At 43.1% G+C, this 14,006-nt stretch overlaps 2 long non-coding RNA genes across 2 annotated transcripts; one reads left to right on the forward strand and one right to left on the reverse strand.

The window, feature by feature from the left end:
- Positions 1 to 2,388: 2,388 nt before the first annotated feature.
- LOC133375084 (uncharacterized) lies at positions 2,389 to 4,644 on the reverse strand. Its single transcript, XR_009760069.1, has 2 exons — positions 4,590 to 4,644; positions 2,389 to 2,988 (listed from the first exon to the last, which is right to left on the reverse strand). It is a non-coding gene; the product is annotated as an uncharacterized LOC133375084 (long non-coding RNA).
- Positions 4,645 to 10,193: 5,549 nt separating this feature from the next.
- On the forward strand, positions 10,194 to 12,457 carry LOC133374904 (uncharacterized). The gene is made up of 2 exons (XR_009760014.1): positions 10,194 to 10,248; positions 11,850 to 12,457. It is a non-coding gene; the product is annotated as an uncharacterized LOC133374904 (long non-coding RNA).
- Positions 12,458 to 14,006: the final 1,549 nt, after the last annotated feature.

Here is a 14,006-nt window from a genome sequence, read left to right on the forward strand (position 1 = left end):
TCAGAACGGCAACAAATCACACTTAGTGGAAGAAGATTAACTGTTTCATTTGGGACAGCAGTTTCTGAATTGCAGGCAAGGCACTAAAACAATAACACAGAGATTGCAGCAGCTAATGAGCACGCACACGGTCGTACGCTCGCCTTCAGTGGCTGCAAGCCCAGAAAGCAGCAACAGTGAGATCCCTGTGGCCAATTTCATATACAGCACCCACCGGTCTGTGTTGAAGCTCCCTGAACAGGAGTTTGGGACCCTTATTTATACCCAGAAAGGGCCCCTGGACATGGGCACAGCTTTGCACCTGTGACTTTAATTAGCTATACCTCGCTATACATCTCTGCTATCTGTTCGACGCCTTTTGAAAACTTTCCTCTTTCAACAAGGCTTTTAAGTTAAGACCTATCCCAGTATGTGTCTGTGTTACAATTGCTGTTAACATGTTTTTTTAAAAAAATGTTTTTACCCTTTTTAAAACATTTTTTAAAATATTTTTAACTTTGTTCTATTTTAATGAATTCTAAGATCTGTTTTTATGATGTTTTAAAGTGTTTTTAGTGCTTCTGTTTGCCGCCCTGGGTTCCTGCTGGGAGGAAGGGTGGGATATAAATTAAATAATAAATTTTGTCTCCATTTTGGTTAATGACTGCCGAGGTATTGACAATCCTTGACAAGTTCAATGTCCTCACTGTCAACTTTAAACTTACATACATCTTCTGTTGTCAGTGCTTTTGCCTTTTTGACGTTGGGCTGTAGTCCTGCTTTTGTGCTTTCCTCTTGAACTTTCATCAGCATTTGTTTCAAATCATTACTGGTTTCTGCTAATAGTATGGCATTATCTGCAATATCTTAAATTATTGATATTTCTCCCTCCAATTTTCACACCTCCTTCATCTTGGTCCAATCCCGCTTTCCGTATGACATGTTCTGTGTATAGATTAAATAAACAGGGTGATAAAATACACCCATCTCACACCCTTTCCGATGAGGAACCAATCGGTTTCTCCATATTCTGTCCTTACAGTAGCCTCTTGTCCACAGTATAGGTTGCACATCAGGACAATCAGATTCTGGGGCACCCCCATTTCTTTTAAAGCATTCCATAGTTTTTCATGATCTACACAGTCAAAGGCTTTGCTGTAATCTATAAAGCAAAGGGTGATTTTCTTCTGAAATTCCTTCCTACGTTCCATTCTTTGGAATTGGGATGAATATTGAACGCTTCCAGTCTGTGGGCCATTGTTTTCTTTTCCATATTTCTTGACAGATTTTTGTCAAACTTTGGACAGATTCAGTCTCAGGAGCTTGTAGCAACTCTATCAGTATGCCATCTGTTGCGGTGATTTGTTTCTTCCAAGTATTTTAAGAGCAGCTTTCACTCACATTCTAAAATTGCATACAGTTCCTCCATGAATGAATCTGTCATCCTGGCATCTTTTTTATAGAGTGCTTCAGTGTACTGCTTCCATCTTCCTTTTATTTCATCTCAGTCACTCAGTGTGTTCCCCTGTTGATTTTTCAACATCCCTACTTTTGATTTAAATTTTCCTTTCCTTTCTCTAATCTTTTGGAATAGGGCTCTTGGATTAGATGGACCCATATATCCAAGGGGGATAGGCCTTTATTTGGACATTTTATGAATGTTCCGGATATTTGAGGCATGGAGAGTTGTGAGAAGAGAAGAGCCTTTTCAGTAGTGGTTCCCTGACTGCCCCTTACTTCCATATCTTTTTGGCAACACCACCTGGGAGACCAGGCTTCCAATCCCAATTCAGCCATGAAGCTTCCTGGGTAGCCTTTTGTCTCTCAACCTAACCTACCTCACAAGATTGTGGTGAGCATGAAATGGAGACAGAGAGAGCCATGAACAACACCCTGATTGCCCAGCAAAGGTTGGGAAAGGGGCATTTTGCTACCTATCTCAAATTCCAGAGGGACTTTCCCTACAGATTGCAGCCTCCACATCTGTCCCCTCTTCCTACGCCCCATGTGTGTGTTTGTGTGTGTGTTTGTGTGTGTGTGTGTGTGTGTGTTTTAGAAGCCACCTTCTGGTCCTCCCTGCCCTGCTGCACATGACGGAGGCTTAGTCTGCAACACAAAGCCCATAGAGACGGACAACTAATCTGTCTTTCCAAACTGTGCTGAACACAACCTGCCCCTCTCCTCTTACGCCATGAGTGCTTGCTTCTTGGTGTGTGTGTTGTGTGTTTCTCTCTGTGTGTGTGTGTTAGTTTAGTGGTTAAAATTAATTCACTGATTCAAGCCAAGAAATGCACATTGTTCCTGAGCTATTCGCCCCTGATGTTAATAGACATGTATTGTTGCAACTTCCAAGGAGGCTTCCTAATGGGAAAGAGAGAAAGAACAGGGAGGAACACAGAAACGGAAGTGTTCTATGATATGCTGAACGCTTTAATGAGAATATAAAGGACGGAGCCAGAGGGTCCAAGCACACCACAAATGGCTCGATTACAAGGGGATGGGAGTGATTTCAGAAAAGGAGCCTGTTCCAAAAAAGATGCCTGCAAGCAAAGATTGGGAAGCCAAAGCAATAAAGTCAAAGCACCATATGAATGAACAGACATGCTGAGCCCTCACAAATCCCATTGGTTGTGCAGTGGGGTCTGTGGAGCGCTCAGCACTTCCGAATGTTGTGTCGAGGGTCAGAATCGTGTGCCTTCTTTCCTGGATGTTCTGTCAAAGTTGTGTCTGGACTTAACATGGCCGGCAACCAGGGTAGTAGTTATTTTGGCGATAACAGGGGCGACACAATGGGATATAGCCGTAGCCACACCCTTTGATATAGATGGGGCACCATGTTACGACACAGCCAGGCGGACACCGAATGCTTTTTTGCCGTTGCGGTGGATAGCAGTCAGGATATTGACAGAAGGAATCAAGGGAGGAGAGGCTGTCATCTGCTGGATGATACAAGTTGTCCAACTGGATGCCATTCATCCCCAGAGCCATCTTAGAACAGGTAGGGTAGATCTGAAATGAGATTTGGGTAGAGCAAGATGGTCATCTACAAATACTGGAGATACAGAGAGAGCCATGAACAATGCCCTGATTTCCCAGCAAGGTTGGGAAAGGTGCATTTTGCTATCTATCTCAAATTCCAGAGGGACTTTCCCTACAGATTGCAGCCTCCACATCTGTGTCCGTCAATCTTACCGCTTGTTTGCCTGGATGGAGGATAGAGAGGGGTGTTTGAGAGAGTGCAGGGATTAGCTGACAGTACAAAGGCAAAACTCCCATTTGTTGCTCCATCTGCTTTTGTCTCTGGCTTACACACCCCTGGCATGTGGCCCCTGGAAGGCTGGCCAGAAAGCAAGGTATGTCTCTCCATCAGAGAGAGGGGTGGAGAGAGAGAAAACTGGTTGAAAGCCCTTCATCCGAAGAGTGCTAGAAGGGCACAGGAAGGAAGCAAACTATTGTGCTTCAACATATGCAGATATTTCATATGGGCAGACCTTCCACCTAAGAACACGAGGAGAGCCTCTGGGATCAGGCCAAGGGATCCCCTAGTCCTGGAGCCCATTTTCAGAGTGGATAAGCAGATGCCCCAATGGAAATCCCAAAAGCAAGAGATGAACATGACAGTTCCCCCCATACTTCTGATACCCAGCAAGTTGAATTCAGAGGCATGCTTCCTTTCCAACCATACACCAGCCATATAGCCATTGTGGCTACAAGCCAGAGCATTGTTGCATAATTCTGCAATAAATTCCCATTTTGGTTATATTCCATGCAAAAAGTGAGTGCCCTGTGAATGCCATGTTGCTTCTCTTCCCAAAGGTCATTGCTTTCCTTATCCTGTATCTACTCCAACATATACACCCACTATGTATCCCCTTGAGGAAGGGACCAGAGCTCACTGGTAGAGCTCTGCTGTGCAAAGCAAAGGTCCGTGGTTAAGTCATTGGCATCTCCGAGTACAGCTGGGGAGATTCCCTGCCTGAAACCCCGGAGAGCTGGTGCCAGCCAATGTCGGCAATACCGAGCTACAAGGACCAATGGACTCACTTCCTAGAAGGTCGCATCCTATGTTCCCATTAAATCATCCCTCTCTACAGAATCATGAGGACTGGGGTCTTTTAGGGGAAAGGACCATAGCTTAGGGATAGAGTGTGTACTTAGTGTGCAGAAGATCCCAGGTTCAACCCCCAGCATTTCACACTGGCCATGGAAAGACTCCCAGTCTGAAACCCTGGAGAGATGCTGCCAGTCAGTGTAGACAATCCTGAACTAGATGAACCTGCAATCTGACTCAGTATAACACAGCTTCCTTTGTTCCTAAAGGACCCTCCAAATTCCCCTCTTGAAGAAACGTTTGGAGTCCTCAGACATTTTCAGCTGCACCCATTGCACAGACTCTTTCCTCCACAGGACTAGAACCCAGCCCATGCAGAACACTCAGCATCAGAAAGATTCGTTTGAACCTCACATCACAGCTTGACTGAAATATTCATTTGGACATCCCTCCAGAATTTCAGTTTAGTTCAAATTCAGTAGGAAAAATCCACTTAAGAACCCTCAGAGAAAAGAGAGCTTTCAGCCACCATCAACCCCAGAAACGAGAAAGAAATTACCTGCTTTCCTGGTGGATCTGATGAGATGCTTTCAGAGTATCCGATGCTTGTGGAGTAACCCACAATGGGAGAGGCCTTTTTATACAGTCTGTCGATGTGCCTAGAGGAGGTCCTCCTCAGTTCCAGCAATTAACAAATTAACAAATGCATAGACAGGTTTTTATTTTTCTAATGTTTAATTAAAACTCTCTAATTATATTTTTTTCCTTTCTTCTCTCACATGCTATTTTTCACCCAGCCTTCACGCTACGCGGAAAGAAGGTGAACACTTGAGGCTGTGTGGGAGAGAAAATAGAGCTTATTAAGGCTAAAATGCCATACCCACTTGCCTGCAAGTACCATGGAACTCGATGGGACTTACTTTTCAGTAGACATTGCAGGATCCTGCAGGAAGTCCATTTGAGAACATATTGAAGAAGAAATGTCTTTGGGGTAAACCAGATACTTTTTGGAGGAGGACCATTCCATCGCCCACCTCCATGCAACCCAGATGTTGGAGAGATGCCAGATTGCCACTACCCCCATCATGTGCCACACTCAGGGAGGTCATTTAGGGCTTTGGGCCCTAGACGTCAGCCAGTCCTAGCCACTCCACTGACCAGGCACCTGAGAAAGGCTCCAAATTTCTGCATGATGTGTGGGCTAGAGAGGGAGAAAAAATTTGGTTCGGTTCACACTTAAAGCCAAACAGATCAAATTCACCCTTTCCAAAACTATACGAGAACCCAAACAAGGCCATTCTTTAAAACTTATCCAAATATTGTGATGCAGTTCTGCAACCGACCAATGTTTTTAAAAACACATCTATTAGGGGAGAGTGGGCATATAAATGACAATATAAATGACAATAACAGCCATTCTTCTATATTTGCACTTATTCAGATGTCCACCAATGTCTACAAAAATCCATACGTAAGGGAAAATGTCCATCAAAGTGAGCATATGAATGAAAACCACATATAAACATGTATTCTACTATGAGAACTGGCTTGCAAATATATGTGAGTTAAAACTGCCTATTGACAGTTGTTTCCATCCCTGTTCTGGGGATTCCTGCAAGCAGGATCCAGGTGAACAGCTCTTTCTCTCCTTCCAATGACGGTAGGGACAATATACAGCCATCATGGCTAACAACCATCCATCGTCTTCTCCTCCATACATTTGTCTAATCCTCTTTTAAAGACATCCCTGTTGGTGACCATCACTGCCTCCTGTGGGAGCAAATGTGATAGTTTAGCTATGTGCTGAGTGAAGGAGTCTTGTCCTTTGTCTCTCCTGAGAAAGCATCTCCCAACATTCAGCTTCATCAGCTGCCTCTGAGTTCTAGTATTAGGAGAAAAGGAAACGAATCTTCCCTCTTGTCTACACTAGGGATGGAAAGATCTGTCCGTTTCAGTTCTTTCAACTCATTTCTCCAATATTACATTTGTTTCTCCACATTTCTACAATTTGATTTTTTTAAAAGCCCATGAAAATGTATTAGCATTTTAACTGTAAATTTCTCCTAATAAACACAATTTTATATGACGTTTTAACCAACGAACCCATTTTTGCAAGCATGCATGTTGTATGTTATTTTTTACTGATATTGTCATTTATATGCACAGTTTCCCTTAATAGCTGCATCGTTGAAAATATTGTTTGGTTGGCAAACTGCATCACAATTGCATCAAACCAGGGCTGAAGAATCCACACTTAAGACAAGCATCCCAAGACTGGAGAAGGACAATTGTGCGATTTGGAGTCTCCCAATGGCAACATTTTTGGAAGAATATGTGCTTCTTTATTGTTCCATCTCCTTCCAGTGTAATATGGCTGAAGGGGCAAGTGCTTTGCCCAATGACACTGTTTCAGAACCTGTCTCAGTGCAGTGGTAATAAAACTAGGACACCTGTTATGGATGTCCCTTTGGGCTTTTGTTGTTTTTGCCAACTAGAAAAAAACTGGAAGGGTGGGGTGTTACTTCCTGTAATTAAAAAGAAGAAGTTATTAGACTTTTATTGACATTGGTCTGGAAACTGCAGTCAATGCAGAATGCTGCAGCATGATTGCTGATGTAAGTGAGATTTGATCATCATATTATGCCTCTCTTCTGAGATCTGCACTGTCAATTTATTCATTAGGAAAAAAATTGTGCTGTTTAAGAATGTACCTATACCCAACAAATATTTCTATCAAACTTTAAAAAGCAGGGAAATTGGGCAGCTGTAGTGAATGCACTAGGGGAGCAGGAGATCTGATCTTTTGGAGATATTGTAAAGCCCTACAAATTTGTAAAAATGCAAACACAATTTGGGTTGGTCTTTCACAGACCGATCTGTGGGCAAAGGGCTGAGGGAAAGCCTCTTTCCTTTCCAAAAGGAAAACATTGTGAACAGTATCATTGTTTCTCAGGGTTTCCCCCACCTCTTTATTCTACAGCAGGCACATGTATTTTTTCACTCAAATTTAAACCAAAGCTGTCTTCCACACTAGACCTTTATTCCACTTTAGATAGTCATGGCTTCCCCCAAAGAATCCTGAGAAGTGTAGTTTCTGAAGGGTGCTAAGAGTTGTTTGGAGACACCCTATTCCTCTCACAGAGTGACAATACCCAGAGGAGGGGCTGACTAGTCAACCCCTCTGGCCCTGGAGCTTTGTCAGGGGAATAGGAGTCCTTTTAATGCCTCTAGCCAAATTTTCCTTCTCTGGAGCATTGTTTCTGGCTAAGCTGGCATTGTTTGATGCCAAATGTGTAAACATCCAGAATCACCGTTTCTTTGGCTGTGTTTGCATGCATAGTTTCAAAATATTCCAAATGCAAAAGGCCATTTTTTTCAATTTTTCAATATAACACACTTGTCGGTCTAAAAGATGGCGCATTTTGTCACTTAAAAAAAGTTCACTTCCAAGCTCCATTATTTTAGTGGCACTTATTAAATTATCTTTAAATGCTGGAACAAATACACAATTTTTCAAGCTCTCTGGTGCCCGTAGGCCTTTCGCAAATTAGCTCCACAGTGCCTGTTCCTTGAGAACAGAAAACATCTCCTGATGCTGTAATTATGTTCTGTGTATGGGGGCTAAAGTTCTTAACCCCATTTTTATTATTTATTAAATGTGTGGTAACCTCAGTAATGATTAAAAATCTGGATTCATAATCATCATTCTTTCCATTCTTTCCATCCGATACATGGTAACTGGAATGCTTCACTTTAGTTCGGCTATTTGTTTTTCTTTCAGATTGCTTCTGTTTCAATTCAACTCTTTCTCCTGTCTCCCTTCTAGGGTAATCTCTTTGAAGGTGATTAGGAGATTTGCATTTGAAGCAACTCTTCCTTTCTTTGTCTGTACCCTGCTGTGGCTTCGGGACATGACTCATTTTGCTATCATTGGCTGTTGTTTCTGCCCACCGTAAAATCTTCTTTTTTAGACACAGCTTGTTCACGTCTCTCTTTATAATCCTGATCTTTCAGATATGCCATAATCTGTTCCAAATTCTAATCTGTCTGTTGAAGTATGCAAGAAGTCATATAACGGTGTTCATTCAGAAAGGCCAGGAGTATTGCTTCTTGTAAATCTTCATCTAAAGATCTCCAACAGCTTTCTAATTCTTCGAGCAGACTTGTAAATCTCTACAGATGTGGATTCAGATCCTCTCTGTCAGATAGTACAGTAATTTACAGAGAAACATCACATGATGTTTAGATTTTCTCTGATACACGCTTTCAAATGTTTCCCATATTTCTTTAGCATTCCTACAGTCCATGCAAATATTTAGTGCCTCATCTGATAAAGCAGAAATAAAAAGAGACATCACTTTGGCATGCTTACACTTCCAGGATGCACTGACTGCTTCATCTTCTGCTAAGGGTTCAGGATCAGTCAGGCCTCCATGCAGATTCTCCCCTTACAAAAATGTTGCCATTGGGAGACTCCAAATCGCACAATTGTCCTTCTCCAGTCTTGGGATGCTTGTCTTAAGTGTGGATTCTTCAGCCCTGGTTTGATGCAATTGTGATGCAGTTTGCCAACCAAACAATATTTTCAACGATGCAGCTATTAAGGGAAACTGTGCATATAAATGACAATATCAGTAAAAAATAACATACAACATGCATGCTTGCAAAAATGGGTTCGTTGGTTAAAACGTCATATAAAATTGTGTTTATCAGGAGAAATTTACAGTTAAAATGCTAATACATTTTCATGGGCTTTAAAAAAAAATCAAATTGTAGAAATGTGGAGAAGCAAATGTAATATTGGAGAAATGAGTTGAAAGAACTAAAACTGACAGATCTTTCCATCCCTAGTGTAGGCAAGAGGGAAGATTTGTTTCCTTTTCTCCTAATACTAGAACTCAGAGGCAGCTGATGAAGCTGAATGTTGGGAGATGCTTTCTCAGGAGAGACAAAGGACAAGACTCCTTCACTCAGCACATAGCTAAACTATCACATTTGCTCCCACAGGAGGCAGTGATGGTCACTAACTGGGATGTCTTTAAAAGAGGATTAGACAAATGTATGGAGGAGAAGACGATGGATGGTTGTTAGCCATGATGGCTGTATATTGTCCCTACCGTCATTGGAAGGAGAGAAAGAGCTGTTCACCTGGATCCTGCTTGCAGGAATCCCCAGAACAGGGATGGAAACAACTGTCAATAGGCAGTTTTAACTCACATATATTTGCAAGCCAGTTCTCATAGTAGAATACATGTTTATATGTGGTTTTCATTCATATGCTCACTTTTATGGACATTTTCCCTTACGTATGGATTTTTGTAGACATTGGTGGACATCTGAATAAGTGCAAATATAGAAGAATGGCTGTTATTGTCATTTATATTGTCATTTATATGCCCACTCTCCCCTAATAGATGCGTTTTTAAAAACATTGGTCGGTTGCAGAACTGCATCACAATATTTGGATAAGTTTTAAAGAATGGCCTTGTTTGGGTTCTCGCATAGTTTTGGAAAGGGTGAATTTGATCTGTTTGGCTTTAAGTGTGAACCGAACCAAACTTTTCCTCCCTCTCTAGCCCACACATCATGCAGAAATTTGGAGCCTTTCTCAGGTGCCTGGTCAGTGGAGTGGCTAGGACTGGCTGACGTCTAGGGCCCAAAGCCCTAAATGACCTCCCTGAGTGTGGCACATGATGGGGGTAGTGGCAATCTGGCATCTCTCCAACATCTGGGTTGCATGGAGGTGGGCGATGGAATGGTCCTCCTCCAAAAAGTATCTGGTTTACCCCAAAGACATTTCTTCTTCAATATGTTCTCAAATGGACTTCCTGCAGGATCCTGCAATGTCTACTGAAAAGTAAGTCCCATCGAGTTCCATGGTACTTGCAGGCAAGTGGGTATGGCATTTTAGCCTTAATAAGCTCTATTTTCTCTCCCACACAGCCTCAAGTGTTCACCTTCTTTCCGCGTAGCGTGAAGGCTGGGTGAAAAATAGCATGTGAGAGAAGAAAGGAAAAAAATATAATTAGAGAGTTTTAATTAAACATTAGAAAAATAAAAACCTGTCTATGCATTTGTTAATTTGTTAATTGCTGGAACTGAGGAGGACCTCCTCTAGGCACATCGACAGACTGTATAAAAAGGCCTCTCCCATTGTGGGTTACTCCACAAGCATCGGATACTCTGAAAGCATCTCATCAGATCCACCAGGAAAGCAGGTAATTTCTTTCTCGTTTCTGGGGTTGATGGTGGCTGAAAGCTCTCTTTTCTCTGAGGGTTCTTAAGTGGATTTTTCCTACTGAATTTGAACTAAACTGAAATTCTGGAGGGATGTCCAAATGAATATTTCAGTCAAGCTGTGATGTGAGGTTCAAACGAATCTTTCTGATGCTGAGTGTTCTGCATGGGCTGGGTTCTAGTCCTGTGGAGGAAAGAGTCTGTGCAATGGGTGCAGCTGAAAATGTCTGAGGACTCCAAACGTTTCTTCAAGAGGGGAATTTGGAGGGTCCTTTAGGAACAAAGGAAGCTGTGTTATACTGAGTCAGATTGCAGGTTCATCTAGTTCAGGATTGTCTACACTGACTGGCAGCATCTCTCCAGGGTTTCAGACTGGGAGTCTTTCCATGGCCAGTGTGAAATGCTGGGGGTTGAACCTGGGATCTTCTGCACACTAAGTACACACTCTATCCCTAAGCTATGGTCCTTTCCCCTAAAAGACCCCAGTCCTCATGATTCTGTAGAGAGGGATGATTTAATGGGAACATAGGATGCGACCTTCTAGGAAGTGAGTCCATTGGTCCTTGTAGCTCGGTATTGCCGACATTGGCTGGCACCAGCTCTCCGGGGTTTCAGGCAGGGAATCTCCCCAGCTGTACTCGGAGATGCCAATGACTTAACCACGGACCTTTGCTTTGCACAGCAGAGCTCTACCAGTGAGCTCTGGTCCCTTCCTCAAGGGGATACATAGTGGGTGTATATGTTGGAGTAGATACAGGATAAGGAAAGCAATGACCTTTGGGAAGAGAAGCAACATGGCATTCACAGGGCACTCACTTTTTGCATGGAATATAACCAAAATGGGAATTTATTGCAGAATTATGCAACAATGCTCTGGCTTGTAGCCACAATGGCTATATGGCTGGTGTATGGTTGGAAAGGAAGCATGCCTCTGAATTCAACTTGCTGGGTATCAGAAGTATGGGGGGAACTGTCATGTTCATCTCTTGCTTTTGGGATTTCCATTGGGGCATCTGCTTATCCACTCTGAAAATGGGCTCCAGGACTAGGGGATCCCTTGGCCTGATCCCAGAGGCTCTCCTCGTGTTCTTAGGTGGAAGGTCTGCCCATATGAAATATCTGCATATGTTGAAGCACAATAGTTTGCTTCCTTCCTGTGCCCTTCTAGCACTCTTCGGATGAAGGGCTTTCAACCAGTTTTCTCTCTCTCCACCCCTCTCTCTGATGGAGAGACATACCTTGCTTTCTGGCCAGCCTTCCAGGGGCCACATGCCAGGGGTGTGTAAGCCAGAGACAAAAGCAGATGGAGCAACAAATGGGAGTTTTGCCTTTGTACTGTCAGCTAATCCCTGCACTCTCTCAAACACCCCTCTCTATCCTCCATCCAGGCAAACAAGCGGTAAGATTGACGGACACAGATGTGGAGGCTGCAATCTGTAGGGAAAGTCCCTCTGGAATTTGAGATAGATAGCAAAATGCACCTTTCCCAACCTTGCTGGGAAATCAGGGCATTGTTCATGGCTCTCTCTGTATCTCCAGTATTTGTAGATGACCATCTTGCTCTACCCAAATCTCATTTCAGATCTACCCTACCTGTTCTAAGATGGCTCTGGGGATGAATGGCATCCAGTTGGACAACTTGTATCATCCAGCAGATGACAGCCTCTCCTCCCTTGATTCCTTCTGTCAATATCCTGACTGCTATCCACCGCAACGGCAAAAAAGCATTCGGTGTCCGCCTGGCTGTGTCGTAACATGGTGCCCCGTCTATATCAAAGGGTGTGGCTACGGCTATATCCCATTGTGTCGCCCCTGTTATCGCCAGAATAACTACTACCCTGGTTGCCGGCCATGTTAAGTCCAGACACAACTTTGACAGAACATCCAGGAAAGAAGGCACACGATTCTGACCCTCGACACAACATTCGGAAGTGCTGAGCGCTCCACAGACCCCACTGCACAACCAATGGGATTTGTGAGGGCTCAGCATGTCTGTTCATTCATATGGTGCTTTGACTTTATTGCTTTGGCTTCCCAATCTTTGCTTGCAGGCATCTTTTTTGGAACAGGCTCCTTTTCTGAAATCACTCCCATCCCCTTGTAATCGAGCCATTTGCGGTGTGCTTGGACCCTCTGGCTCCGTCCTTTATATTCTCATTAAAGCGTTCAGCATATCATAGAACACTTCCATTTCTGTGTTCCTCCCTGTTCTTTCTCTCTTTCCCATTAGGAAGCCTCCTTGGAAGTTGCAACAATACATGTCTATTAACATCAGGGGCGAATAGCTCAGGAACAATGTGCATTTCTTGGCTTGAATCAGTGAATTAATTTTAACCACTAAACTAACACACACACAGAGAGAGAAACACACAACACACACACCAAGAAGCAAGCACTCATGGCGTAAGAGGAGAGGGGCAGGTTGTGTTCAGCACAGTTTGGAAAGACAGATTAGTTGTCCGTCTCTATGGGCTTTGTGTTGCAGACTAAGCCTCCGTCATGTGCAGCAGGGCAGGGAGGACCAGAAGGTGGCTTCTAAAACACACACACACACACACACACAAACACACACACAAACACACACATGGGGCGTAGGAAGAGGGGACAGATGTGGAGGCTGCAATCTGTAGGGAAAGTCCCTCTGGAATTTGAGATAGGTAGCAAAATGCCCCTTTCCCAACCTTTGCTGGGCAATCAGGGTGTTGTTCATGGCTCTCTCTGTCTCCATTTCATGCTCACCACAATCTTGTGAGGTAGGTTAGGTTGAGAGACAAAAGGCTACCCAGGAAGCTTCATGGCTGAATTGGGATTGGAAGCCTGGTCTCCCAGGTGGTATTGCCAAAAAGATATGGAAGTAAGGGGCAGTCAGGGAACCACTACTGAAAAGGCTCTTCTCTTCTCACAACTCTCCATGCCTCAAATATCCGGAACATTCATAAAATGTCCAAATAAAGGCCTATCCCCCTTGGATATATGGGTCCATCTAATCCAAGAGCCCTATTCCAAAAGATTAGAGAAAGGAAAGGAAAATTTAAATCAAAAGTAGGGATGTTGAAAAATCAACAGGGGAACACACTGAGTGACTGAGATGAAATAAAAGGAAGATGGAAGCAGTACACTGAAGCACTCTATAAAAAAGATGCCAGGATGACAGATTCATTCATGGAGGAACTGTATGCAATTTTAGAATGTGAGTGAAAGCTGCTCTTAAAATACTTGGAAGAAACAAATCACCAGCAACAGATGGCATACTGATAGAGTTGCTACAAGCTCCTGAGACTGAATCTGTCCAAAGTTTGACAAAAATCTGTCAAGAAATATGGAAAAGAAAACAATGGCCCACAGACTGGAAGCGTTCAATATTCATCCCAATTCCAAAGAATGGAACGTAGGAAGGAATTTCAGAAGAAAATCACCCTTTGCTTTATAGATTACAGCAAAGCCTTTGACTGTGTAGATCATGAAAAACTATGGAATGCTTTAAAAGAAATGGGGGTGCCCCAGAATCTGATTGTCCTGATGTGCAACCTATACTGTGGACAAGAGGCTACTGTAAGGACAGAATATGGAGAAACCGATTGGTTCCTCATCGGAAAGGGTGTGAGATGGGTGTATTTTATCACCCTGTTTATTTAATCTATACACAGAACATGTCATACGGAAAGCGGGATTGGACCAAGATGAAGGAGGTGTGAAAATTGGAGGGAGAAATATCAATAATTTAAGATATTGCAGATAA

Source organism: Rhineura floridana, chromosome 22, assembly GCF_030035675.1.
Source record: "Rhineura floridana isolate rRhiFlo1 chromosome 22, rRhiFlo1.hap2, whole genome shotgun sequence".
NCBI classification, from domain to species: domain Eukaryota; kingdom Metazoa; phylum Chordata; class Lepidosauria; order Squamata; family Rhineuridae; genus Rhineura; species Rhineura floridana.